The sequence below is a fragment of the Protopterus annectens genome, chromosome 7.part0 (assembly GCF_019279795.1).
Source record: "Protopterus annectens isolate FY-2018-M chromosome 7.part0, PAN1.0, whole genome shotgun sequence".
Lineage (NCBI taxonomy): Eukaryota > Metazoa > Chordata > Ceratodontiformes > Protopteridae > Protopterus > Protopterus annectens.
The window spans coordinates 651,854,035-651,882,010 of NC_056739.1; positions in this window are offsets into that span (position 1 = coordinate 651,854,035).

Here is a 27,976-nt window from a genome sequence, read left to right on the forward strand (position 1 = left end):
CCATTCAGGGACCACAATGTCTGATACAAGGCTATTAGTGAATCTCTTGGCCAAGTGGGAAGCCATGTCGTTCTGAGGTTTGTGTAAATGGCAGCCTGGGATGTTGGACGGTCACATGAGTCTGTGTTCCAGGCCTTAGAATGCAGGTTGGAACTGCATAGTTGTGACCGCAGGGACTCTGCATTGTTCATGTATAAAGTTTTTCCCTGTAGGGAGTGAGAGGGTGCAAAGTTAGCATTGAACCTATCTGCCAGGATGTTGCCAATATCAGTCAGTTCTGTAATGTTCCTGCCTAACTGTCGTATGTCAGAGCAGATGTGGGTATTGCCATAGAGTACTGACATACCTCCATAATGCTTTGTGGTAGTCCTTGGAATGTGTCGCAGTAATGTTTACGAAGTTAGCTTTGGAGGATGTGATAAGGGATCCCGGATTCCTACTGAGGCTGACCAGTGAGCTACCCCACCCATGGGAATGTACTCCATTTTGCAACAGCCTCCACCTTTTGTTGTACATTATGTCCATGGAACTGGACCCTCAGAGTGGCATCCGTTATCTGGTGGGTACCATCATGGATCTGTTTGGGATAGCATGATCCATGCAGTCGTGTAAGTGCTAATGAAGTGCAGTGGTGTATGTTTCAGCGTTTGTAAGTACATTGTCCATCTGCACGGGTGTCATGACATTTACTACCACTGTCATAAGACATCTGAAGTAGGCCTTGTAGAAATCTTGTACTGTGTATTCCGTGAAGGGTGTGGTGCCGGGATATGGATAACAAGGGTGATTAGCATACATTTGGAAACTACCAATTAGGGGATAACCGCAGGTGTGGAGTACCAGTCACATGTTGGTAATGTCCATGTCTAAGATATTGTTGGCCTTGGTGGTGGTGTGTATGGGTTGATCCAGCCGACTGGAGGTTATAAATCCCAGAAAGTGTTGGCCTAATGTGTCAGTACATGAGTAGGTATCCCAGTTAAGTGTGGAGTAGTGTCAGTCTCACATCAATAGTTCCTTCTGAGCTCTACTGTCCAGTACACCAAGAAATGAGGGCCAGTAACCATGGGGTATGGTGTAGAATCCGTAGCAAGTTACAATGTGTATAGCAGTTCTGGCCACAGTTAGTTGCATGTGGATTACCTCTGATGCATTGTGCTAAGTAACCAGCCTGGAGGTGTGTACATCCTTCTGAAATATGGACACACCTCTGCCGTGGGTGTTCTGGTCCTGGTTACATGACTGAAAGGTGTGGTCTGCGTATAACCTGTCAGTGCAGGTGTGCTCTCCAGAGCCTAGAGGCAGGTCCCAGTCACTGCAGATATATTGAAGTGGTCCATTATAAGGAGTGCCTCGCCTGAGTGTGTTAGAGATGAAGATGTCAAGCATTGAGTAACATTACCCCAGGTTTTGCTTGCCTGTTCCTGTTCTGGTGGTGAATATGTTATAGGAAACTGTCCAAGACAGGCAGTATAGGAGCAATAAGAGCCTTACATGTTATCCGTAATCCCAGGGCTGACAGGTGCAGGTCATCTGTGCCAAAGCATCATGTTTTGTTGACCATGTCATTCAAAGCAGACAGATACTGGATGCCTGTGGAATGACAGCAGAAGCATAGGCAACTGTTGAAGTGAAACATTCAGTCGTTGTACAGTGGTATCAGTCTGGATGAATGCACAATGCTTCTCAGGGCTTGGGCGATACCGTCTTGGGCTACAAGACTGGAGAGCTATTGCATGTCCCTGTACATGTAGTCCAGGAAGTTACATCTCAGGGCAGTCACACTAACATGGAGAATGACAGTCAAATTGTACCTGGTGAGGTGTGGCATGAGTGCATAGGTTATGTTGCAGCTCCTGTTACCCGACAGCCAGATGTAAGCGACTATCGCCTTGTGTAGCCTGCTGAGTGGGACATCAGTGTGACCGTCTACAGAGTCATCTATGACTGGTGTGTTGGATATGTTATAACACCCTATTGGCTGTAGTTGATGGGCACACATGAGTCTGTGGGCTATAAGTAATTGGTGTTGTGTTTGGTGATGGGGGCTGCCTCTGTTGCCTACACAGAGAGTATGGAGAGGTTCTGCAAATGTTGTCGTCATACTATGTGTGGCCTGTGGTGGTGGAGATCTAGTGAAACTATGTGATGAGTGGGGTGTGTTGCAAATGTTTAACATCCCCACATGAATGTCAGGTTCAGTCTGGGTTGGAGAGAGCATTAACCCCAGCATGGCTACATATGTGCATCTCCCACAGGCTGTAGTGTCATATGTTGGGAGGTGAGCATTGACTGTGTACATGAGACAATTGCTCTATTGCCTCATGTTTGCCATATTCATCATACAGACAGGCAATAACACTGGTAATTGACACTTGGACATGCCTGCATATTCAACCATGTCTCACAAGATATGTGAGTGTTAGAAAAATATGTATTTGAACATGTATAAAGTGCTAATGATTTGCATAAGCTCCCGGTTCCTACGTGGCAATGCAGTCCAGATAAACAGTTGAAACACAGTCACTGAGGACTACAGAACTCTTTTCAGAGATAAAAAAACCTTTTATTCAACAGATAGTGAGCGCTTTCGCCAGGAGGCTTCTTCAGACTAATACAAATAACAGCAGTTACTCAACGTTTAAATAGTCAAGCTTGTAATTTCATTGGTTCTTTGCTTAAATCATGTTAAGTCATAATTAATGCCTTCAGAAAGCCTTTCTTAAGCTACTTGCTAAAATGCATAAAAGACAAAACTAAAAAATAATTAATAAATGCAATAAGAATGTATGCAATAGATACATATATAAAAAACATATATAAACAATGCATATAAACAGGGCATATAAAAGATATATCTATGTATAAAAACATGTTTAAAACTATTAATGGGGTGTGGGTCATTAAATTCATATACACACACACTAGGACTATGGACCATCAGATGACAGTTATGTTTACCTTCTCAATTTCCTATTTCTTAAAATGGGTCTAATAGGTGTCTTATATCGTTTTAAACCAGGTGCTTGATCAGCTTTGCACCTGATGATCCATTTTAATTCACATTCTAAAGTATAATTAATAATATCACCTCCTCTAGGGTTTGCAAAAATCTGCTGTATTACACAGAACCTAAACTTATGCGTAGGGTTTAGGTTCTTGCTGTGTTTCGCTAGTGCATTAAAATCTGAACCAATTCTAATGTGGTATACATGTTCTCTAACACGTTCCCTTAGTGACCTATTGGTTTTTCCTATATAAAATGCGGGACATGCTTCACACCTAGCTAGATAAACCACGTCTTTACTACTACAATTGGTGTTAGTGTTAAACTCAAAGGTTTGTTGTGTGACAGGATGAACAAAGGTGGTATCGTCATTGATATATACACAATAATTACATTTCCCACAGCGTAGTGTGTTTCGATTACCTTTCTTCATTCCTACCTTTTGCTTTTCTACTATATGTATAAAGTGCTAGTTTAAAAGCAAATAGTATGTAATGCATTTTATTCTATTTTACAATATGGCAGTAAGAATGATCTTACATGTAATTGCTTGAAGCTTTGGAGCTGCAGTGTGATTGTACTCTAACCCTGGCAGTAGCCAGCTCAGCAAGCTTATGTTTTTCACTAATGATTATCTGCTGGGTCAGGAAAATGAATGTATAGAGCATTGAAAATCTTTCTTCCTTCCTCTAAGATGGTTGGCCTTGCGAATGTTATCAGAGATAAAGCACAGCTGCTAGAAGTAATGTTGCGAGAAGAACAAAGAAGTGTATTACAAGACTGAACTGACTATTGTATTCGAGCAGGACTGAAACCTTGAAAGAATAACATTTACAGAAAGACATTATAACTGACCAGGTGCTTTGCAAGGCCGTATTATTCTCATGGGAAAACTTTTAAAAAGTATAACATCAGCTTTTTCTTATGAATAGAATATTGTAGACTATAGTGATGTAGGTGCCCTGTGACTGACCACGTCAGTAAGGTGGGCACAGCTTGAATGTATGGTTATAAAATGTAGAACACTTCCTGTATCATGCCAGACAGAATTCTATACTTGTATTGTATGGTCTTTTGCCTCCTGGTGTACACGAGTAAAGTTTTTGCATCTGAGCCTTTTGTGTTGTCCTAATTTGTTTTTATTTAACAGTTTGGTCCATTCTTTGACCGGAAACCCTTGACAGCTACAGATCAGAGTGTACCGGTGGTCGAATACTGCGCAGGAGAAGCTACCGAAATGGTTCTTCTTGAAGCACAAAGACCTCCGACTGAATTGTCGTCTTGAGAGGCTGGCCACTTTTCTGATCTGTGGCCAAAGAGCGGTCTCAAACTGGTTGACCCAAGAGGCTCAGGTAGGAAGATTTTTGCCTTTTTTCTGTTTTAGATCAGGGACTAGGTTACAGTAAATGTTATTGTCATAGATTTGTTGTACAGATCAGGGACATATTTTGTCATAGATCAGGGAAACAGAATAAGGTAGGCAGTTATTCTAGATAAACTGTGTAAAAACTAAGATACCACGTGGTAAGAAAAGGGTTACGTAACAGTTTTCTTTTGACATGGGAAATCAGTGCACTAAAAAATTGCGAGATCCGCCCCTAACTGATGACGCAAAGTATATGCAATTACAACGAGCAGATAATGTAAGGTATTACACAAAATGGGTTAATAAATACGAATTTGACGGTAAATTAAATAGAATTTCGTTAGTTAAACTTTTAAAACAGCTTAAATCTGATGCAGAAGGTCAGGCAAAGAAACAATGACAATTAGGCATTCCTCAGGCACATAGGTGGATTGAGGAAGTGAACCGAAGGGAACAGAAACTTAAAAATGCGAAAGCATTATTTTTTCGACAAAGAGGATAATAATACAGTAATAGTGATGGCCCCTCCCCCTCTGCCCCCTCCAATACCCTTTTTAGGATATGAAGCAGGAGGACAGGCTAGTCCACCTCCACATTATCCTGAAGTTGCAGGAGCATTAAAACCATTCGTTAGAGAACCTATTGAAACTAGGTCCCGGACACGTAAAACACTTAGGGACACAGATTTATATCAAGTAGGGAGAGACTCACTAGAAGAGAGTGAAGAAATCTGTCCATTAATCGAGGTACCAAACCCTCAGGCAGGACAGGAAGGGCAGGACCCAACTTTCCTGGTGTATAGACCATGGACACCGGAAGATATTCGAAAAGCTACAGAGGGAATCCCTCACCCGAAAATTAATCATAAAAAGTTTATACAAGATTTACAAGGTATGAGACTAAGTTACCATTTAAATGGGGAAGAAGTAGAAGAGGTAGTTAGACAAATTATAGGTCCAGACTGGCACATGATTTGTGGCACCTGGAACGCTCGTGACGCACAACTTAAGCCACTCCTACATAGTGTCGCAGAATTAGACACCAGAGTGAAAGGTCTTACAGACCCGAATCTCTGAAAATGGAAACCTAGAGCAGATTGGACTTGCATTAACCAATGCATACAACAAGATAATGAAACTGTAGATGGGTACTATGGTAGATTATTGGAATGTTTCAATAACCATAGTGGCATGACTATTCCTGAAAGTCAGGCGAATGATAGCATATGAACAGCAACTCAAAATGCATTTTGAAAGGTTGCATTGCTATCAGTAGCTTTATTACAAAGCATATGATAGATCACCGAACAAGTAGGCTACAAGCCTTACTTGAGTATGCTAGACATGCTGAAAGACACTTTAATAGTAAAAGAAAAAGAAAACACAGGTCTTCACAGCTGAAGAGAGCAGAGAATCTTTGTAGTACAGGCAAGTAAAAAGGGTAAGAAAAATACCCAGGGTAATAAACAATCTGACAAGAAGTCAGAGGATTTTGAAGAGAAAAAGAAAGGTGAGTGCTTTAAGTGCGGTAAAAAGGACATTTAGCAAGGATTGCAGGCTAAATAAAAAGCGATTACAGAAGATAAAGATAAAGGTGATGAGGACTGACTATATGATAGTGATGGCAATCAAAAATCATCAGGAAAGGTTAACAAACAAAGGACAAATGTAAATGTAGTGGAAGGAACAGAGGAAGTGCAAGCAGATGTAGAGGATGAAGAAAGTGAAGTTTTAGACTTAGCATTATTGAGCTTGGAGCTCTATTTGGCAGACACAAAACCGGAAGTTACGCTTCTGGTGGGAGGTAGGGAGTGAGTAAATTCTAAAGGTGTGACTCAGGAGCGTCACGAACTTTGATACACCCTTCAAAGTTACCAGAACACTCTGAATCACCTGACTATATATTAGTGAAAGCAGCAAATGGACAGCTATATAGGGAACCACTTTCCCATGATATAGCAATAACTGACCCTGTTTCAGGTATGACTCAGAAAAGTAAAATTGTTGTATCTGCAAAATGTCCAGTAAACTTACTGGGAAGAGACCTTATGCAGATATTTGGTATAGCAGTAGTTCCTACTATGCAGGGTATGGAAGCACAAAGACAAATGGATACTTTTGTGGTGAGATCGGAGGGTGAAACTTTTTACTGGCACAGCCAGGATCTAGTTACGACTGGTCCAGGGGCAGTAACCGAGGAACTGATGAACGTAGCCATCAGTAAGGTCCCCTCCCTTGACACTGATCAACAGCATTTGTTACATTGTACTCTATACTACTGTAGTATGCCAGGACCGGATAAGGAATATGAGCAAGAGTTGTTCAAAAATCCTGCTAACAGATTAGTGTTACGAACTTTATATTGGGATACTGAAACAGTGTAGTAAGCTGTTCATTACCTCAGGAATTCATGAAACTGTACAAATCTAATAGACTGCCACATGTCAGCTTGACAAAGAACAAAGCTGTGAGGTGGGCAGATTTAGAAGAAAAAGTAACAAAATGGGAAAAACAAACTGATTTAGAATTATCAGAACAGGGAGTACAAAGACAGAAATTGAATTGGCTAACACAGACACATCCAGCTGTACACTTACAACATAGTGAAGACAGCTGATTAGCATTCTTGTTAGAAGAAGAAGGAAAAGCCTTGTGCGATATACCAAACATTCTTTGGTCAACAGGAAAATCAGATGTAGGACTTATTCGAACAGCAGGTCCAGTAACCATTACACCAAAATCAGCATTTAGACCACAAAAAAGACAATACCCCTTGAGGAAGGATGCAGAGCAGGGAATTAAGCCTATAATAGCAGCATTACTCAAGGAAGGAGTACTGGTAGAATCTCTAGATTCACCATGTAATACCCCTCTATTTCCTGTTAAAAAAGCGGGAATGGCGGATGGTACAGGATTTACAAGCCGTAAACAATGCAATAATACCCAGAGCACCTACGGTGCCAGATCCACACACTTTGTTGAACGATTTGAAGCCACAACAAAAATATTTTACTGTGGTAGATATAAGCAATGCTTTCTTTTCAATACCTATACATCCTGATAGCCAGTATTGGTTTGCATTTACATTTCAAGGTAAAGATATACCTATACACGGCTACACCAGGGATATTGTGAAAGTCCAACGATATTTGCACAAGAAATGGCTAGCAACCTGGTGGGATTTACTCCACCAGGGGGTAGACAGATTCTGCTTTACGTAGATGACATCTTGCTAGCAGCCCCCACCCAACAGCAGTGCAGGGAAGATACAATAGCATTATTGAAATTTTTAGCAGCACAAGGACACAAAGTAAACAAAAGTAAGTTACAACTTTGGAGAAAACAGGTTAGATACCTGGGATATGTAATATCCAAAGAAGGTAGAATACTAGATGAGGACAGAAAAACAGTGATTTTACAGGCACCTAAACCAACAACCAAGAAGGAAATGATGTCCTTCTTGGGAACGACTAATTTTTGTCGAAGTTGGATATCAAACTATGCTTTAGAATCTGCTCCATTGGCTGATTTAATATATAAAACACCAATGGCAGCACAAGATGTATTACAATGGACACCTGAAGCAGAAACAGCTTTCTGCAGACTAAAACAATTGATAGCTTCATCATTAGTTTTAGGACTTCCAAATTACCATAAAATATTTTTCCAAACCGTAGATTGTAAACAGGGATACATGACGTCAGTTCTGACGCAACAGCATGGAAGTAAGCAACGCCTACAGCTTACTATTCATCACAGTTAGATGCAGTGGCACGATCATTGCCACACTGTATACAAGCAGTAGTCGCAGCTGCAATGGCAGTACAGGCTTCAGCCTCGGTGGTGTTATTCCACCCTCTCACATTGAGAGTGCCTAATGCAGTCGCGATAATTTTACTGCAAGAAAAAATAGCATATCTATCTCCTGCTAGACATCTTTCTTGTATGACCATACTGCTGAGCCAACCTCATATGGTAATTGAACGTTGTACAACATTAAATCCATCAACGTTACTTCCGACTCCTGTGGATGGCACACCACACAGTTGCCTGCAGGAAATTGAGCAAATAACTTTGCCCAGACAAGATCTCACTGATATGCCCTTGGATGATGCCGAGGTGACATTTTATGTGGACGGTTCATGCAGAAAGGGTCCTTTGGGGAAAAATCTAGTAGGGTATGCAGTAGTCACAGATACAGAGATTTTAGAAGCCCAACCCTACAGCATAACCTGTCTGCTCAAGCAGCAGAATTGATAGCCTTGACACGGGCTTGCACTCTAGCGAAAGACAAATGTGTGAACATATATACTGACAGTCAGTATGCTTTCTCTACAGTGCATGTTTTGCCAACAATGGAAGAATAGGGGAATGATAACATCTACTGGTAAACCGATTAATCATGCGCAACTTATTTTGAACTTATTAGATTCTATTCAGTTACCTACCAAGGTAGCTATTTGTAAATGTGTAGCTCATACAAAACAACAGGATTTGATTTCAAAGGTAATGCACGAGCTGATGCAGCTGCAAAGCAAGCAGCTTCAGACTCAGAAACTTTACTTTTGCATGAGGAATTACAACCCTCTGAGATTTTAGATTTAGAAATGTTGAAAACAATGTAGACATTGACTACAAAAGCTGAGAAACAGAAATGGGAGAGACGAGGTGCAATCCTCGAAAATGGACTGTACATCTCCAAGAGAAAAAGCCAATATTGCCGTCTAATTTATTTAGATATGCAGCTTTGTTGAGCCATGGGCAGAGCCATGTCTCAACAGGGGGGATGGTACAGTTAGTAAATCGAATATTCCAAGCATAAGGATTCACGAACTTCACACAAAAATTTTGTGCAGCATGTCATATTTGTAACAAACATCATGCACAAGGAGCATTCAAGCCAAGCAAGGGAGTTTTCCTAGACCACCATATCCGTTCCATACTATCTGTATGGATTTCATAGAACTGAGTAAATGTGAAGGAAAAAATACTGTTTAGTGATTATAGACATGTTTTCCAAATGGGTAGAAGCTTTTCCAACTAAAAATCGGATGCAGCGACAGTGGCAAAGGCCTAATAAAAGAAATAATTCCTAGATTTGGCATACCGGAAAGAATCTATAGTGACAATGGGACACACTTTGTCAACCAGACAATCCAACAACTTGGGAGATTCTTTGGGATCTCCTTGAAGAATCATTGTGCTTACCACCCACAGTCTGCAGGACTGGTGGAAAGGTACAATGGAATTTTTGAAAAAGTAAGTTGAAAATTAATGAATGAAACACAGAATAATTGGATTTGCTGTTTGCCTTTGGCACTGCTGAGCATGAGAACAGTTCCAAGCGTAAAGGGTTTGACCCCTTTGAAGTGATATTTGGAAGGGCATATTATGTGCCACAATGGAAAGCTCTCATGCCTGCAGAGCTAGAGGCTGACAGCTCATTAATAATCATATGAGGAAATTGTTAACAAATAAGACTGTTTTGCAGTTGAACTCTTTTCAGATAAAGAACAAATGAGACCGAGGAGTGCTGATTGGCCCATGGGTCCTGGGTTTTGGTTGAAGGTCATAAAAGAAAAACTGGACAAGTCTGAAGTGGGAAGGTCCATACCAAGGTACTGTTGGCGATGCCTACTGCAGTCAAAGTTGCTGAGAGGTCGTCCTGGGTCCACCTGGCACTGTAAACCGGTAAAGAACTTTCAAGCAGATAAACATTTTGTGACTGATACACCACAAAGGCAGGATGGCCAAGAGCAAAATGAGTAAAAATACAAACCAACCCCGAAGATATTGTTTAACCATCTTGCTAACTATACATCTATTGACTATGATTGTGGTGACTTTCCTTTGTTGTGGTTTTCCTGCATATAACCGCACAAATGAAAGTGGCGTAATGAACTGTCTATAGACCAGCATCCAAACTTTAACACATACCTGGCTATGAAGCGTGTATATGTAGAGACTATGAACGTTTCAAATTGCTGGGTTTGTACTGCTATACCAACAGCATATGGAGGACTGTTGATGTCCGCTGTCCCCTTGGGGATAAATGAGACTTGGGAAAATTTACTTTTTGATACAGGTTCTGTGAGATCTGGGACAAAATTGCATTGTATTTACCTATTACACAGAGAGGGAATTGTTTGTTTCTATAAAATGTAATTACACTCCAAGTTGGTTGGAGTAACTGTAACATAACTGTATCTTATCCACCCACCAAATGCTATATTAAGGCTAAAAGATAAAAGTACTAGTTGTAAGGCACAAATTATGATTCATATTTGAGCTTAATGAAAACAATATAAAAGATGTGCAGAAAAATCCTGAATTGCATAAACAATTGTCTGTTACAGACAAGAAAATGTTTCATTCAGAGTTAACCCAATCAGTACTAAAGTAGAAAACTGTTATTTTGTTTTGTGGGAAAAAAGCATACAAATGGCTACCTGAGAATTGGTCCAGTTGTTTTATGGGTTTATCTGGTTCCAGCTATAAGGCATACTGCAGAATTGCCTCTAGATAAGATCCGGCGTGAGAGATGTAGCTTCGAAAAACTGGGAATTCAGTCGAGAAACCTGTAATCCAGCAGTGTGGGTAAGATCGAAGCTGGCTGGAAGGATCATCCATCCGTGAAAGATAAAGAAAAATTGACTCATATGGACTTGAGTGACAGTGTTATATCCTGTTCTGGAATATTCCCAGCCTATGGAGCAGTCAAATCGATCTGGGAGCTGAGAAATTGTCAAAGCTTCTCGAAGTAATGAGTAATGCAACTTTACGCTCTCGAACTTGTGACTGATGAAATTAATGCAATGAGAACTGTTGTGCTACAAAACGAATGGCTCTTTCTTACTTCACCCTGGCGAGAGAGGTGGTACATGTAATCTTATCAAAGAAGAATGCTGTGCTTTTATACCAGATAATAAGCATGAAATAAATGACCACCTAGAGGAAGTGACTACAGCAGGTATGGCCATGACTGAACCAGGCCCAAACCACTGACAAAACTTTTTTAGAATCTATTTGGTGGGTGGGGTTCAATCCTAATGAATATTTTGATTGCTATTTGTGTTGTTCTGCTCTTATTAGGAGCATGTGTCTGTTGTGGGATTCCCTGTGAAAAGATTAGTCAGAGAATTTGTTGATATATCTGTAACTGAAACTTTGTACCAAGACATTGGAATTGGATCTATTGGTTCCGGAAATTCTTTCAGAAATATAAACCAAATGACTTGACTAGTTAAAAAGTCATAAAGGAAGGCTAGGAAGCGATATGATATTGTTTATGTTTCTGAATAGAATAAAAGTATTAAAAGGGAGGAAAATGTTAGAAAAATATGTATTTGTACATATATAAAGTGCTAGTTTAAAAGCAAATAGTATGTAATGCATTTTATTCTATTTCAATATAGCAGTAAGAATGATCTTACATGTAATTGCTTGAAGCTTTGGAGCTGCAGTGTGATTGAACTCTAACCCTGGCAGTAGCCAGCTCAGCAACTTATGTTTTCACTAATGATTATCTGCTGGGTCAGGAAAAATGAATGTATAGAGCATTGAAAATCTTTCTTCCTTCCTCTGAGATGGTTGGCCTTGCGAATGTTATCAGAGATAAAGCACAGCTGCTAGAAGTAATGTTACTTGCGAGAAGAACAAAGAAGTGTATTACAAGACTGAACTGACTATTGCATTGAGCAGGACTGAAACGCTTGAAGGGCATAACATTTACAGAAGAGACATTATAAGGTTAATGACCAGGTGCTTTTGCAAACACTGTATTATTCTCATGGGAAAACTTTTCAAAAGTATAACATCAGCTTTTTTCTTATGAATAGAATATTGTAGACTATAGTGATGTTAGGTGCCCTGTGACTGACCACGTCAGTAAGGTGGGCACAAGCAGAATGTATGGTTATAAATGATGAAGAACACTTCCTGTATCATGCGCTAGACGGAATTCTATACTTGTATTGTATGGTCTTTGCCTCTGGGTGTACACTAGTAAAGTTTTGCATCCTGAGCCTTTTGTGTTTGTCCTAATTTGTTTTATTTAACAGTGAGAATGCAGCTTGTACAACAGCTGTTGTACTGTAAACAAGCTGGAAATGTAAGGACAAACAGTGTACTTGTAGGAAATGAGTTGGAATGGGTGCTCTAGTAATTAGTAGCTCATTAAGTGCTTACATGTTCTGAACAAGTGCTGAGCATAAATATGCAATACAGATAGGGTGTTGGATAAAATTTAAAAGCATTCTTGTTAGAAGAAGAAGAAAAAGCCTTGTGCGATATACCAAACATTCTTTGGTCAACAGGAAAATCAGATGTAGGACTTATTTGAACAGCAGGTCCAGTAACCATTACACCAAAATCAGCATTTAGACCACAAAAAAGACAATACCCCTTGAGGAAGGATGCAGAGCAGGGAATTAAGCCTATAATAGCAGCATTACTCAAGGAAGGAGTACTGGTAGAATCTCTAGATTCACCATGTAATACCCCTCTATTTCCTGTTAAAAAAGCAAACGGGGAATGGCGGATGGTACAGGATTTACAAGCCGTAAACAATGCAATAATACCCAGAGCACCTACGGTGCCAGATCCACACACTTTGTTGAACGATTTGAAGCCACAACAAAAATATTTTACTGTGGTAGATATAAGCAATGCTTTCTTTTCAATACCTATACATCCTGATAGCCAGTATTGGTTTGCATTTACATTTCAAGGTAAAAGATATACCTATACACGGCTACCGCAGGGATATTGTGAAAGTCCAACGATATTTGCACAAGAAATGGCTAGCAACCTGGTGGGATTTACTCCACCAGGAGGTAGTCAGATTCTGCTTTATGTAGATGACATCTTGCTAGCAGCCCCCACCCAACAGCAGTGCAGAGAAGATACAATAGCATTATTGAAATTTTTAGCAGCACAAGGACACAAAGTAAACAAAAGTAAGTTACAACTTTGGAGAAAACAGGTTAGATACCTGGGATATGTAATATCCAAAGAAGGTAGAATACTAGATGAGGACAGAAAAACAGTGATTTTACAGGCACCTAAACCAACAACCAAGAAGGAAATGATGTCCTTCTTGGGAACGACTAATTTTTGTCGAAGTTGGATATCAAACTATGCTTTAGAATCTGCTCCACTGGCTGATTTAATATATAAAACACCAATGGCAGCACAAGATGTATTACAATGGACACCTGAAGCAGAAACAGCTTTCTGCAGACTAAAACAATTGATAGCTTCATCGTTAGTTTTAGGACTTCCAAATTACCATAAAATATTTTTCCAAACCGTAGATTGTAAACAGGGATACATGACGTCAGTTCTGACGCAACAGCATGGAAGTAAGCAACGCCCCATAGCTTACTATTCATCACAGTTAGATGCAGTGGCACGATCATTGCCACACTGTATACAAGCAGTAGTCGCAGCTGCAATGGCAGTACAGGCTTCAGCCTCGGTGGTGTTATTCCACCCTCTCACATTGAGAGTGCCTAATGCAGTCGCGATAATTTTACTGCAAGAAAAAATAGCATATCTATCTCCTGCTAGACATCTTTCTTGTATGACCATACTGCTGAGCCAACCTCATATGGTAATTGAACGTTGTACAACATTAAATCCATCAACGTTACTTCCGACTCCTGTGGATGGCACACCACACAGTTGCCTGCAGGAAATTGAGCAAATAACTTTGCCCAGACAAGATCTCACTGATATGCCCTTGGATGATGCCGAGGTGACATTTTATGTGGACGGTTCATGCAGAAAGGGTCCTATGGGGAAAAATCTAGTAGGGTATGCAGTAGTCACAGATACAGAGATTTTAGAAGCCCAACCCCTACAGCATAACCTGTCTGCTCAAGCAGCAGAATTGATAGCCTTGACACGGGCTTGCACTCTAGCGAAAGACAAATGTGTGAACATATATACTGACAGTCAGTATGCTTTCTCTACAGTGCATGTTTTTGCGCAACAATGGAAGAATAGGGGAATGATAACATCTACTGGTAAACCGATTAATCATGCGCAACTTATTTTGAACTTATTAGATTCTATTCAGTTACCTACCAAGGTAGCTATTTGTAAATGTGTAGCTCATACAAAACAACAGGATTTGATTTCAAAAGGTAATGCACGAGCTGATGCAGCTGCAAAGCAAGCAGCTTCAGACTCAGAAACTTTACTTTTGCATGAGGAATTACAACCCTCTGAGATTTTAGATTTAGAAATGTTGAAAACAATGTAGACATTGACTACAAAAGCTGAGAAACAGAAATGGGAGAGACGAGGTGCAATCCTCGAAAATGGACTGTACATCTCCAAAGAGAAAAAGCCAATATTGCCATCTAATTTATTTAGATATGCAGCTTTGTTGAGCCATGGGCAGAGCCATGTCTCAACAGGGGGGATGGTACAGTTAGTAAATCGAATATTCCAAGCATAAGGATTCACGAACTTCACACAAAAATTTTGTGCAGCATGTCATATTTGTAACAAACATCATGCACAAGGAGCATTCAAACCCAAGCAAGGGAGTTTTCCTAGACCACCATATCCGTTCCATACTATCTGTATGGATTTCATAGAACTGAGTAAATGTGAAGGGAAAAAATACTGTTTAGTGATTATAGACATGTTTTCCAAATGGGTAGAAGCTTTTCCAACTAAAAATCCGGATGCAGCGACAGTGGCAAAGGCCCTAATAAAAGAAATAATTCCTAGATTTGGCATACCGGAAAGAATCTATAGTGACAATGGGACACACTTTGTCAACCAGACAATCCAACAACTTGGGAGATTCTTTGGGATCTCCTTGAAGAATCATTGTGCTTACCACCCACAGTCTGCAGGACTGGTGGAAAGGTACAATGGAATTTTGAAAAGTAAGTTGAGAAAATTAATGAATGAAACACAGAATAATTGGATTTGCTGTTTGCCTTTGGCACTGCTGAGCATGAGAACAGTTCCAAACGTAAAGGGTTTGACCCCCTTTGAAGTGATATTTGGAAGGGCATATTATGTGCCACAATGGAAAGCTCTCATGCCTGCAGAGCTAGAGGCTGACAGCTCATTAGCTAATCATATGAGGAAATTGTTAACAAATAAGACTGTTTTGCAGTTGAACTCTTTTTCAGATAAAGAACAAATGAGACCGGAAGCGGTGCTGACCCATGGGTCCTGGGTTTGGTTGAAGGTCATAAAAAAGAAAAACTGGACAAGTCTGAAGTGGGAAGGTCCATACCAAGTACTGTTGGCGATGCCTACTGCAGTCAAAGTTGCTGAGAGGTCGTCCTGGGTCCACCTGATGCACTGTAAACCGGTAAAGAACTTTCAGCTTGATAAACATTTTGTGACTGATACACCACAAAGGCAGGATGGCCAAGAGCAAAATGAGTAAAAATACAAACCAACCCCGAAGATATTGTTTAACCATCTTGCTAACTATACATCTATTGACTATGATTGTGGTGACTTTCCTTTTGTTGTGGTTTTTCCTGCATATAACCGCACAAATGAAAGTGGCGAAACGTAATGAACTGTCTATAGACTAGCATCCAAACTTTAACACACACCTGGCTATGAAGCGTGTATATGTAGAGACTATGAACGTTTCAAATTGCTGGGTTTGTACTGCTATACCAACAGCATATGGAGGACTGTTGATGTCCGCTGTCCCCTTGGGGATAAATGAGACTTGGGAAAATTTACTTTTTGATACAGGTTCTGTGAGATCACAGGACAAAATTGCATTGTATTTGCCTATTACACAGAGAGGAATTGTTTGTTTCTATAAAAATGATACACTCCAAGTTGGTTGGAGTAACTGTAACATAACTGTATCTTATAAATGCTATATTAAGGCTAAAGATAAAAGTACTAGTTGTAGCACAAATTATGATTCATATTTGAGCTTAATGAAAACAACGATAAAAGATGTGCAGAAAAATCCTGAATTGCATAAACAATTGTCTGTTACAGACAAGAAAATGTTTCATTCAGAGTTAACCCGTATCAGTACTAAAGTAGAAAACTGTTATTTTGTTTGTGGGAAAAAAGCATACAAATGGCTACCTGAGAATTGGTCCGGCAGTTGTTTTATGGGTTATCTGGTTCCAGCTATAAGGCATACTGCAGAATTGCCTCTAGATAAGATACGAAACGTGAGAGATGTAGCTCGAAAAACTGGGAATTCAGTCGAGAAACCTGCTAATCCAGTGGGTAAGATCGAAGCTGGCTGGAAGGATCATCCATCCGTGAAAGATAAAGAAAAATTGACTCATATGGACTTGAGTGACAGTGTTATATCCTGGGCTGGAATATTCCCAGCCTATGGAGCAGTCAAATCGATCTGGGAGCTGAGAAAATTGTCAAAGCTTCTCGAAGTAATGAGTAATGCAACTTTTTACGCTCTCGAACTTGTGACTGATGAAATTAATGCAATGAGAACTGTTGTGCTACAAAACCGAATGGCTCTTTACTTCACCCTGGCGGCGAGAGGTGGTACATGTGCGCTTATCAAAGAAGAATGCTGTGCGTTTATACCAGATAATAAGCATGAAATAAATGACCACCTAGAGGTAATACAGCAGGTATCGGCCATGACTGAACCAGGCCCAAACCCACTGACAAACTTTTTCCAGAATCTATTTGGTGGGTGGGGTTCAATCCTAATGAATATTTTGATTGCTATTTGTGTTGTTCTGCTCTTATTAGGAGCATGTGTCTGTTGTGGGATTCCCTGTATGAAAAGATTAGTCAGAGAATTTGTTGATATATCTGTAACTGAAACTTTGTACCAAGACATTGAATTGGATCTATTGGTTCCAAATGAAATTCTTTCCGAAATATAAACCAAATGACTTGACTAGTTAAAAGTCCTTAAAGGAGAAGGCTAGGAAACGATATGATATTGTTTATGTTTCTGAATAGAATAAAAAGTATTAAAAGGGAGGAAAATGTTAGAAAAATATGTATTTGTACATATATAAAGTGCTAGTTTAAAAGCAAATAGTATGTAATGCATTTTATTCTATTTTACAATATGGCAGTAAGAATGATCTTACATGTAATTGCTTGAAGCTTTGGAGCTGCAGTGTGATTGAACTCTAACCCTGGCAGTAGCCAGCTCAGCAAGCTTATGTTTTTCACTAATGATTATCTGCTGGGTCAGGAAAATGAATGTATAGAGCATTGAAAATCTTTCTTCCTTCCTCTGAGATGGTTGGCCTTGCGAATGTTATCAGAGATAAAGCACAGCTGCTAGAAGTAATGTTGCGAGAAGAACAAAGAAGTGTATTACAAGACTGAACTGACTATTGCATTCGAGCAGGACTGAAACCTTGAAAGAATAACATTTACAGAAAGACATTATAACTGACCAGGTGCTTTGCAAGGCTGTATTATTCTCATGGGAAAACTTTTAAAAAGTATAACATCAGCTTTTTCTTATGAATAGAATATTGTAGACTATAGTGATGTAGGTGCCCTGTGACTGACCACGTCAGTAAGGTGGGCACAGCTTGAATGTATGGTTATAAAATGAAGAACACTTCCTGTATCATGCCAGACAGAATTCTATACTTGTATTGTATGGTCTTTTGCCTCCTGGTGTACACTAGTAAAGTTTTTGCATCTGAGCCTTTTGTGTTGTCCTAATTTGTTTTTATTTAACAGTGAGGTACGCTTGTACAACAGCTGTTGTACTGTAAGCAAGCTGGAAATGTAAGGACAAACAGTGTACTTGTAGGAAATGAGTTGGAATGGGTGCTCTAGTAATTAGTAGCTCATTAAGTGCTTACATGTTCTGAACAAGTGCTGAGCATAAATATGCAATACAGATAGGGTGTTGGATAATATAAACCCACTGCAACCCACAAATGGAGACGCCAGTCATATTGGGAGGCACTGCACTATTACTTTGCTGAGTATGGTCTGCAAGTCCATGAACCTTTATCAACGTAGATGCTAGCAGTACAGATGTAGATGACAGTACGGATGACTTCACACTGCATAGCATACCTGTGACAGGTCATAGGACATCATCACCCATACTGTGTTCCAGCTACACTGAGTATACTAGATGTACCTTTGTATGTCACAGGAGTGTTCTACCAGTGGCCTGTTGACAGAAGCAACACTACAAAAGGTGTCTGAGTGACATGTGCATATCATACCAGACCAGTGGCAACTACAGTAAAACAGGGTTAATGTTTTGTACTCCCCCCTCATTGTAGCCCATACCACACAGACAAATGGGAGGCATCTGCATATGTAAGGATGTGAATGGCTATGACCTAGCAGCAATAGCTGTCTCAGTGTTGTGGACAACATACAGAATGGGCTTTGTGGGTGAGGTGCATGACATATGTGCACAATCTGACAGCTGCTTATAGCATTGTCACCGCTAGGTGAATAACCCTGTACCCATTAACTACCACCTAGGCAGCGGTCAACATTATGGACACTGTGTGTAAGGGATGGTGCTGTGCAGTTTACCTCCCTGAGCTGGTGACATCTCCAGGCCTAGTAGGTAGTCATACGAGGCACCCAAGTCATGACAGGGTGCCATCCATGAGCATGGAGATCATTGGACAGGCATACTCAGCACTCGGGTGACCAATATCGGATCACATATCACCTTTAAGGGGTATTGGCCATGCGTGGATGGGCGACACCAGCCTTCACAATCCTCACCTCCACTATGCAGCATGCTGGCTACCTTGCATAAAGACATGTGCAACACTGTGATGTTGGACATGCTACATGTACATATCCTGATCTGAAAGACATACGTCATGGACAGCCACCTTCCTACTACAAGGATCACCACATGCTGGACAGATCCCTGTGCTATACATGTTACATACTCCTGCCATACCATGCAACCCTGTCCATCAAAGCTGCACATGTCGTCTCTGTCATACATGGTGTGATGACCACATGGTAGATGTATCATTAACTGTCTGGATCAGTAATGTGGCAATGATGCACCTGGCGGTGGCAAAATGGCTGTCGGATACAGCTAGAAAACCTCACATCCTATGCCCATACATGACCCAGGGCATACACACTACTGCATGACCTTGTCCGTACATGCTATAGTTGATAACCATCCCTGAGAATAACGTCTGGCTAGCCATTGTCCCATGTGTATCACATGTGCAACACAGGCGATACGTGGCAGGATGTTGAACTGCTGTACAGTGCCATGTAGATGTATATGGAAAAACACATGCATGTAAAGGTTTCCATGTGCATGTCTGCATTGTCACTGCTCATGTCCGTTAAGGCAGTGTATGTGTTCATATGTGACATATACACAGCATCAAGGTCAACAGCATTACTGTGGACACATCCAGGCATGTGCTGATAGGTAAGAACACCAGTACAGCCAAACAGACATGCACACATCAAGACAGCATTCACATGGAGTATGAGCAATGTAATGAGGTGACACACATATATGGTGATGATATCCAATGCACAACGGGTGTTACATGTGTCTGACATAAACATGTCAGTCATGTCAGTGTCATGACGATTTGCAAAGATAACTGTTCATATGTACTAGATTTAATCCAAATGTATGTGCAGCTGTATCTCTGTACATCTCTGTGATACTGTGACCTGTCTCCATCATTATGTCTTCCAGATAATGCCTTGTTCACGCCTGCCAGCATATAGCTGCCTGAAGGATGATGCCCTCATACTGTACCTCCATGATAACTATGAGGTATTGTTCAGTCATGTGCCACAGCATGCCCAGCAGCGTGATGACCTGTGGCAGGAACTTCGCAGGAGGGTTAATGATGTGGGTGACCATAACCGCACCTACCAGCAGGTGCACAGACACTGCACGGACCTGATATGACATGCGAAACAGCGTGCCAATGCAATCGCCAGGGAACAAGGTAGAACAGGTGGTGGGCCACCAACACAGCCCCCAATCACACCTACCGAGGAGCTACTGGCCAGCCTGGGGACACCCTCAGAACAGCATCCAGAAACACTAGCTGCCATCGTGGAGGTGGGTGTCTCCCAACCACCGAGCCTGGAGTTGCCTGGTAAGTCACTACTGCACATATAACTATTATATCCCATTAAGTTGCATGTGTCACTGTACAATATGTAATGTAACATCATATGCAAGGTATGTTTACACACATGCTGCATACTATAGTATGCTAGCCTGTGTATGCACACATATGCATACTATATGCTATTGTACAGGCGAATGTGTTAACATGCACAGTGCACCCTGTAGCTGTCATACATAGGTTCATAGGTTCATACTAGGCTATCTGCCCTGGGGCAATTATAAGCCTAGCCCGATTCTGTATGGCTTATGCCACCCCTTGATTTGAGTATACTGTGCCCTTTTTAAGGTTTAGTTTACTGTGCCTCTGTCTAATAGTGACATGGGAGTAATCCCTGGGACAAACCTACGATCCCCCATCCACCTATCGAGATTCTTCTTGAAGAGATTCAGTGAGGTGCTCTGCCTCACATGAACTGGAATTCTATTCCAGCGTGAAGGGAGCCTCTGGGTTATGAACCTGTCCCTCCAGCAAGTTCTATTTATTTCTGTGCTGAGGTTCAAGTCCCTCAAGTGTGTGGCTCTAAGGGATTTAGATTTACTGAGGTGGAGCATGTCCATTAATTCTGGATTTCACATAGCTTTGTATGTCAGGCATAGATCGCCTCGAAGTAGGCGGTATGCAACTGAGTAGAGTTCGAGTTTTTTTAACCGAGCAGCATATGGCATCTGTTTGAGACCCTTGATCCTCTTGGTGAGATACTTTTGGGGTCTTTCTAATTGCTGCAGGTGTCGGGTAAGGTACATCCCAAAAGGGGAATTGTATTCTATGATGGGCCTGATGAGGGATGAATAAAGGGGCACGATTACCTCTTTTGATCTAGATGTGAAACCCTTCGTGATGAGGTGGGCTATGTAGAAGGTCTTTCTAACCACTTTGGCAATGTGGTTTTCAAAGGAGAGATTGCTATCAACTTGGGTCCCCAGGTCCCTAATAACTTTCTCTGTACTTAATGGGTTTCCACCTATGTGGTAATTTGTGGGCACATTGTTTTTGCCAAAGGGTATGACTATACATTTTTTGGCATTTAGCTTTAAACCATGGTGCTGGCACCAGTTATCTGTCTCTGTGAGACCTTTTTGAAGGATGTTTGTGTCAGCTGGAGAGTTGATTATGACACCCAGTTTGCAGTCATCTGCAAACTTGGTGAGCCATAGTCCTCCCACGTTTGCCTGTACCTCGGAAAAGTATGTACCGAACAAGAGTGGTCCCAGGACAGAACCCTGTGGGACACCACTTGTGACCGGTTTCGAGTCTGACATGGCTCCAACAACCCTCACTCTGTGGGTTCTGTCTTTGAGCCAGTTTGCGACCCATCTTGTGACATAGGGGTTTATATTTAAGCTGGATAGCTTATCTATGATGCCCGAGTGGGGTTATTGTGTCAAATGCCTTTGCAAGGTCCAGATAGGCTGTGTGGACTACCTTCCCTTTATCTATGGCTTTGGTGACAGTTTCAAAGAAGTCAACCAGGTTCAAAAGGCAGGATCTGCCCTTGACAAAGCTGAACTGGGTAGGATCTAGTGTCTGTAGGTCCCCAATGTCTTTGTTTATGAGCTCCATGATGATCCTCTCCATAGCCTTGCAGACTAAGCTAGTCAGGCTTATGGGGCGATAGTTTCCAGGGTCCGTAGAGGCTCCACCTTTGTGGAGTGGGACCACTGTTTGTGGATAATGTTCAAACTGCTGTGTCACCCCTATACAGGTACCTCTGGTGTGCCGCACAGACAGCAGTCCATTGCAGGTGAGACAGTTATCAGTATCAGGCATGTTAATGCATAGATCTATTCACCATGTGGCCAGTTAACACATGTACACATAATGTATGGTCCAGTCACAATATACAGGAAACCACAGCATCTGTCATTGCTAGATGTGTGGACAGCTGTGCATACAACGGTGGAGGTGTTGTTCAATGTAGGAATATGTACTATACATTGGAACAACACATGTGTGGTACGCAAACAGTACCACACAGTGAGCTGTGATATGGGCAGCCCACAGGATTCACCATTGTGGAATATGCCCCTGCAATGGGTGCACACATTGTGATGTGCCATCTGACATGTCCCAAACATGTAGTGTTCTGGCTGCAACATTGTCTCACTATCCGATAATACATACCCCACATACCAAACATACAACCCTTTGTCTGCATAACCCTGTGGACAGTGACATATCTGACATCTATGGGTGTATGTCATATGGGACAACACAGACATGTGAGATAGATGGCCATCACAAACATTTGGCCAACACATGTTCACACATGGCCATGGAGGATGGCCAGAGACATGTAGCAACACACAGTAGATGTGATGTGTATACACCCTGTTGCACATTGTCCACACATGGTCCAACTATAGCCTTTTGTTCATGTTGAACATCATGACTGTGTCACAGCATGACAGTAGTCACCTGTACAGCTTCCACAGACATATATACCACATCAGGCCACACAGATACCATACATTTCCCTTGCTGCTGTTGGACATCACTGTCAGCCGTGCACCTCATGTGTATGGTACATAAATGTCATGTGGGACATGGTGTATTGACAAGTCTGCCATGTGTGGACACGGTTGCCAGGCAGCTAAGACATTTTAGTAGTTGTGCAGGGGTGTCATCCATAGGTCTTCTGGTGACCTGTCACATGACACAGCATGGTTTAGTGTGTATACACCTCAGCGATGTGGGTCACAATCCACAGTATTTATGTAATGTGTATGCACTCAGTCATGGCTATGCACTGTGTGTGTATTCCACACTGTATGGCAATATAGATGCCTCATGATGCCATGCAATGGCACAGTGTCTGTACTTCACACTGTATAGCAATGTAGATGCCTCATACTACCCTTCAATGCTCATGCACATCTGCTAAAAGTGCATTCTATCTGTAGGGCATACAGGCAACACTGCAATGTGATACCCATTTCACCACTGTACATGTGTCAGGACACCATTGTGTCAGACATGTATGCATGTCTATGCACACTTCAGCAGATTACATGTCATACTACATGTTAATGTCAAGGTCACATCAGCCATGTGTACTGTTAACCTGTGCTGGTCCACATGGTGTATCACAGGGATGCATGCTTACTACCATGATTGTGTGAACTGCATGGCTTCTGATATGACACCTGCTTGCTGTTGTGTGCAACCCAGGGATGTATGCTAACTACCACTATTAATGTCTGAGCTGCATGCCGTCTGCTGTATCACATGCATGCTGCATGCCATCTGTCAAATCACATTCATGGTCTGTCTCTGTGTCTGTGTGTGTGTGTGTGTGTGTGTGTGTGTGTGTGTCTGTCTCTGTGTCTGTGTGTGTGTCTGTCTGTGTGTGTGTGTGTGTCTGTCTTTGTGTGTGTCTGTGTCTGTCTCTGTGTGTGTCTGTGTCTGTCTCTGTGTATGTCTGTGTCTGTCTGTGTGTGTCTGTGCTCGTGTCTGTCTCTGTGTGTGTCTGTGCTCGTGTTTGTCTCTGTGTGTGTCTGTGTCTGTCTGTGTGTGTCTGTGTCTGTCTGTGTGTGTCTGTCTGTATGTCTGTCTGTCTGTCTGTCTGTGTCTATGTCTATTTCTGTGTGTGTGTCTGTGTCTCTGTCTGTGTGTGTGTCTCTGTCTCTGGGTGTGTGTGTCTGTGTCTCTGTCTCTGTGTGTGTATCTGTGTCTCTGTCTGTGTGTGTGTGTCTGTGTGTGTGTGTGTCTCTGTCTGTGTGTGTGCATGTGTCTCTGTCTCTGTGTGTTTGTGTCTGTGTCTCTGTCTCTGTCTGTGTGTGTGTCTCTATTGTAATGTAGAGCCTTTCTTTGCATTCACAGGTGATGTAGGTGCGTTACCCTCCTGTGGTCCATCTGATGTTAGTGTCCCCACAGACTCTAGCAGTGATGAACATATGCTTGAGGTAAAGACAGGGTTGTCAGGGGCTGAATCTGTGCCAGTTGTTGCCATCCCAGCTATATCCCCCTCTTCCCCGCACACAGTTCTCATGCCAACACATACCCCATCACCAGTGGCCATAAAGGAAGGACAGTCAGCGTGTGTTAGCTTGGAACAGGAATGTGTGGTGGCTACAGAAGGTGTGTCTTCACACCATGGTGTCAGTTTAATGACTGCAGATGTGCCACACAGGCATGTGGCCAGTGCTGCTCGTAGGAAGACCTCTGGCAGACATGCACCTGCAGGACAGAGCGCAGCAACTGGTGTCACCAGATGCATGTTTCAGACTGTAATGGCGGCACAGGCATGTGCTGAATGGCAGAACAGAGAAGGGCAGAGGCTTCAGAGGGCTGCTATCCATTCTTTAAATGTCAACATCCAGGCATTGGCAAATGCTCAACAGCAGATTGCTGACATTCTGGACAGGCGATTGGGTGACATGGTTGGAATCCTTGACCGTGGCATGGCAATCCGCGAGCGTCAGCTGTCTGTGCTGGAACATCTGGTAGGAGTGAGGCATAGGCCACGTGGACGTAGGCCAGCTACACCACCTGGTGCAGGTCAACGTGAACGAGCTACCTCACATGCCCGTTCCTATAGTGCTGGTAGCAGTAGCAGCGCAGCTGGTGCTGCACTGTCCACACCTGGACACAGCAGGTCAAGTGGACATGGTCCTGGACGTTCCCAGTGGGAACACGGTTCCAGTGGACATGTGTCATCAGACAGTAGCCATTCTGCACCTCTGCCTGGTAGTGCCCGTGCAACCCCTGGCAGGCACAGGTCATGTGGCTGTGGCCGGACACAGTGAGCTGTACATCCTGGTCTGTACAATCTGGAGCTGTCAATAATACCCCTGTGTAGGCCAGACACATGGCAGAACTGTGTGCACACATACACGCACATAGCAGAAACATCAGTAGGGCACCGCAACACCCACATGCATAACAACCACACATGTCCAATCAGATCACCGGCCCTACCCCACACACATGATGTCATCCACTGGTGCAGCCTATGCCCCTGGCAAACATTATCACCCTGTGCATATGATGATGCCTGTGCCGCATCCCTGTCATCCACACCATCGGTGCAGGGACATGCTCATATGGTCTGATGCACAGGGTGAACAGAATAGTGAGAAAAGTGTATATTACATTTGTTGTGTACTGTTGACATGCACCAGATATACCATGTAGTACAAGTTTAGAATGCATTGTTATATGTTCACAGTATGTGTCTTGGTAACAACAGTAACAGCATGTTGGTAATTATGCACTGCTTCCCTCCTTAAGGTCTAATTGCATGTGCCATTACGTTACAGTGTTTGCAGTTAGAATGCATTGTTGTATGTTCACAGTATGTGTCTTGGTAACAACAGTAACAGCATCTTGGTAATGATGCCCTGCTTCCCTCCTTAAGGTCTAATTGCATGTGCCAATAAGTAGCAGTGTTTGCAGTTTCCCCTGTGTAATTGTGGAGTACTCACAGGCATGTATGGCAATACCAGCATGCTATACGTAGCCTCAACCTCACTGTTAGAAAGGCTACCATTCCACAGATGTCCACACATCTACTGATCCAGAAGCATGTGAGCTGTTTAATAGGCTACAGTGGCTAGAGATGTGACATCCATACCGGGTCACACACAGGTACAGTGACATGGTGCGGGGGGTTTACACAGCGGTCTGGCTGATGTCAAGGGTAGAGGCCAGTTGATAGCATGAGGCCTCACTGTGTAGCAGTAATACACTGTCACATTACAGGATGAGAACACGCACAGACATACACAGAAACACACAGTAACATGCCCACACTCACGGGGTCACTGACACTATAACGCACACTTGATAGTGTTGAGGTGAGGACCCCTGCCTATGTGGTAATCACCTTCACAGTACTGTGCACCCACATGACACAACACAGAGAATGAACATGTACAGGTAGGCAGTAAGGCTGAGACCAACGTCATCAACAGGGTAGTAGATGGCATCACCATGAGGGGTTAGGGATCCTGTCTGTTCTGCATGGTAGCATACACCCTCACTCCATGCACCAGACAGCCATACATACACACACACACACACACACACACACACACACACACACACACACACACACACACACACACACACACACTGTGGAGTCCACAAATGTCATTCACATACAGATAGCTGACATGTGTGTGATACACACACCACCCCTGCCTATGTCTTGCTTTCTACACTGCAGTATGTACAGATCTCTACAACAGTGTACAGGGGTGTGTAACAATTGGGATGTATTCCCCACCATATGTGGCATATATGGTCACACAAGCAAACACACATGGCAGTACTGTGAATCATACACCTGCTATATGATGATACGTCTGACAGACATGCAGCAGTATTGTCCGTATTATGTATACCGACGCTACCTTCGGCAATTGTGCTGCTATATGCACACGGGAGGACGTACATGTTACAGGTGTCAAGTGATTTACAGTCAGTGACACCCTGACTGCTGTGTAGGTTGTATGTCTTCACCTTCAAGTAACAGTAACATAGCGTACTGTTTGCACATGTTATGGTAGGACAGTTTGTGACACATCTGTGAGCTGTCTTCAGCAAACATCCATCTGCAAAGGTGGACCACCACTTTATGTACACACATCCATCCATACCTGATGTACATCCTACCGTACTGTCAGTATTTCACCATATACAAGTGTCAATGATGGGGCTGCATTGAAACTGCATGTTGTAGTTAGACACAGATGAACTGCATACATCAGCTACTGCACATGCATGGTAGCTGAATGCACACCACTACATGTACATGTGTGTTGGTCCTACATTCCTGTCATGTAGACATGTTTGCATGCATTGCAATTGGTGGACATGTGTGATGACATACATGACACATGGACTGTTGTATGATATGATAGTTGTCATGGGTAACTAGTACAGAGAGAATGTTACCTCAGTCAACATTGCTACCTTATGTACTGTTAGCATTCAACAGCCATGGACCTACCTTCCATGTGCATGCGTGTGATTGCTGTAGCCACTTGTCTGCACGGAGGACAGCAAAAGCTATGCTATGTACATATGTGTTGTGTGTGTGTGGGGGGGCCATGTACATATCCAAGGCAATTACATGTATGTCATATCCAAACATGAGTGTTTTTTGGTGTACAGCAACAGTTATCTGTTACAGCTGTATAAGAACCAGGGCCGCTGTTATGTGTAGAGCTGACCTGGTTATGAACAGTGGTATCATTGCATTGCATAACACATGATGGAACCCTGTCAGTACATGTGTAGCCTGCACAGTTGCTGTAGACCTATGTACAGTCCACTGGTCATGAGTAACATGGTGTTGTAGTAATATATGGATGTGTGTTGCTGGTCCAAGGACATGGTGATGTCTGAGGGCTACATAGTAGAATGCGGCATTTACCACTGTGATCTGCACCTGAGACATCTGTGATGGCTGTTGAGTGTGTACTGGTCAGTACATGTGAGTGGCTTTCATGTACGTGGGGACACTAACACCTGCAGCGGT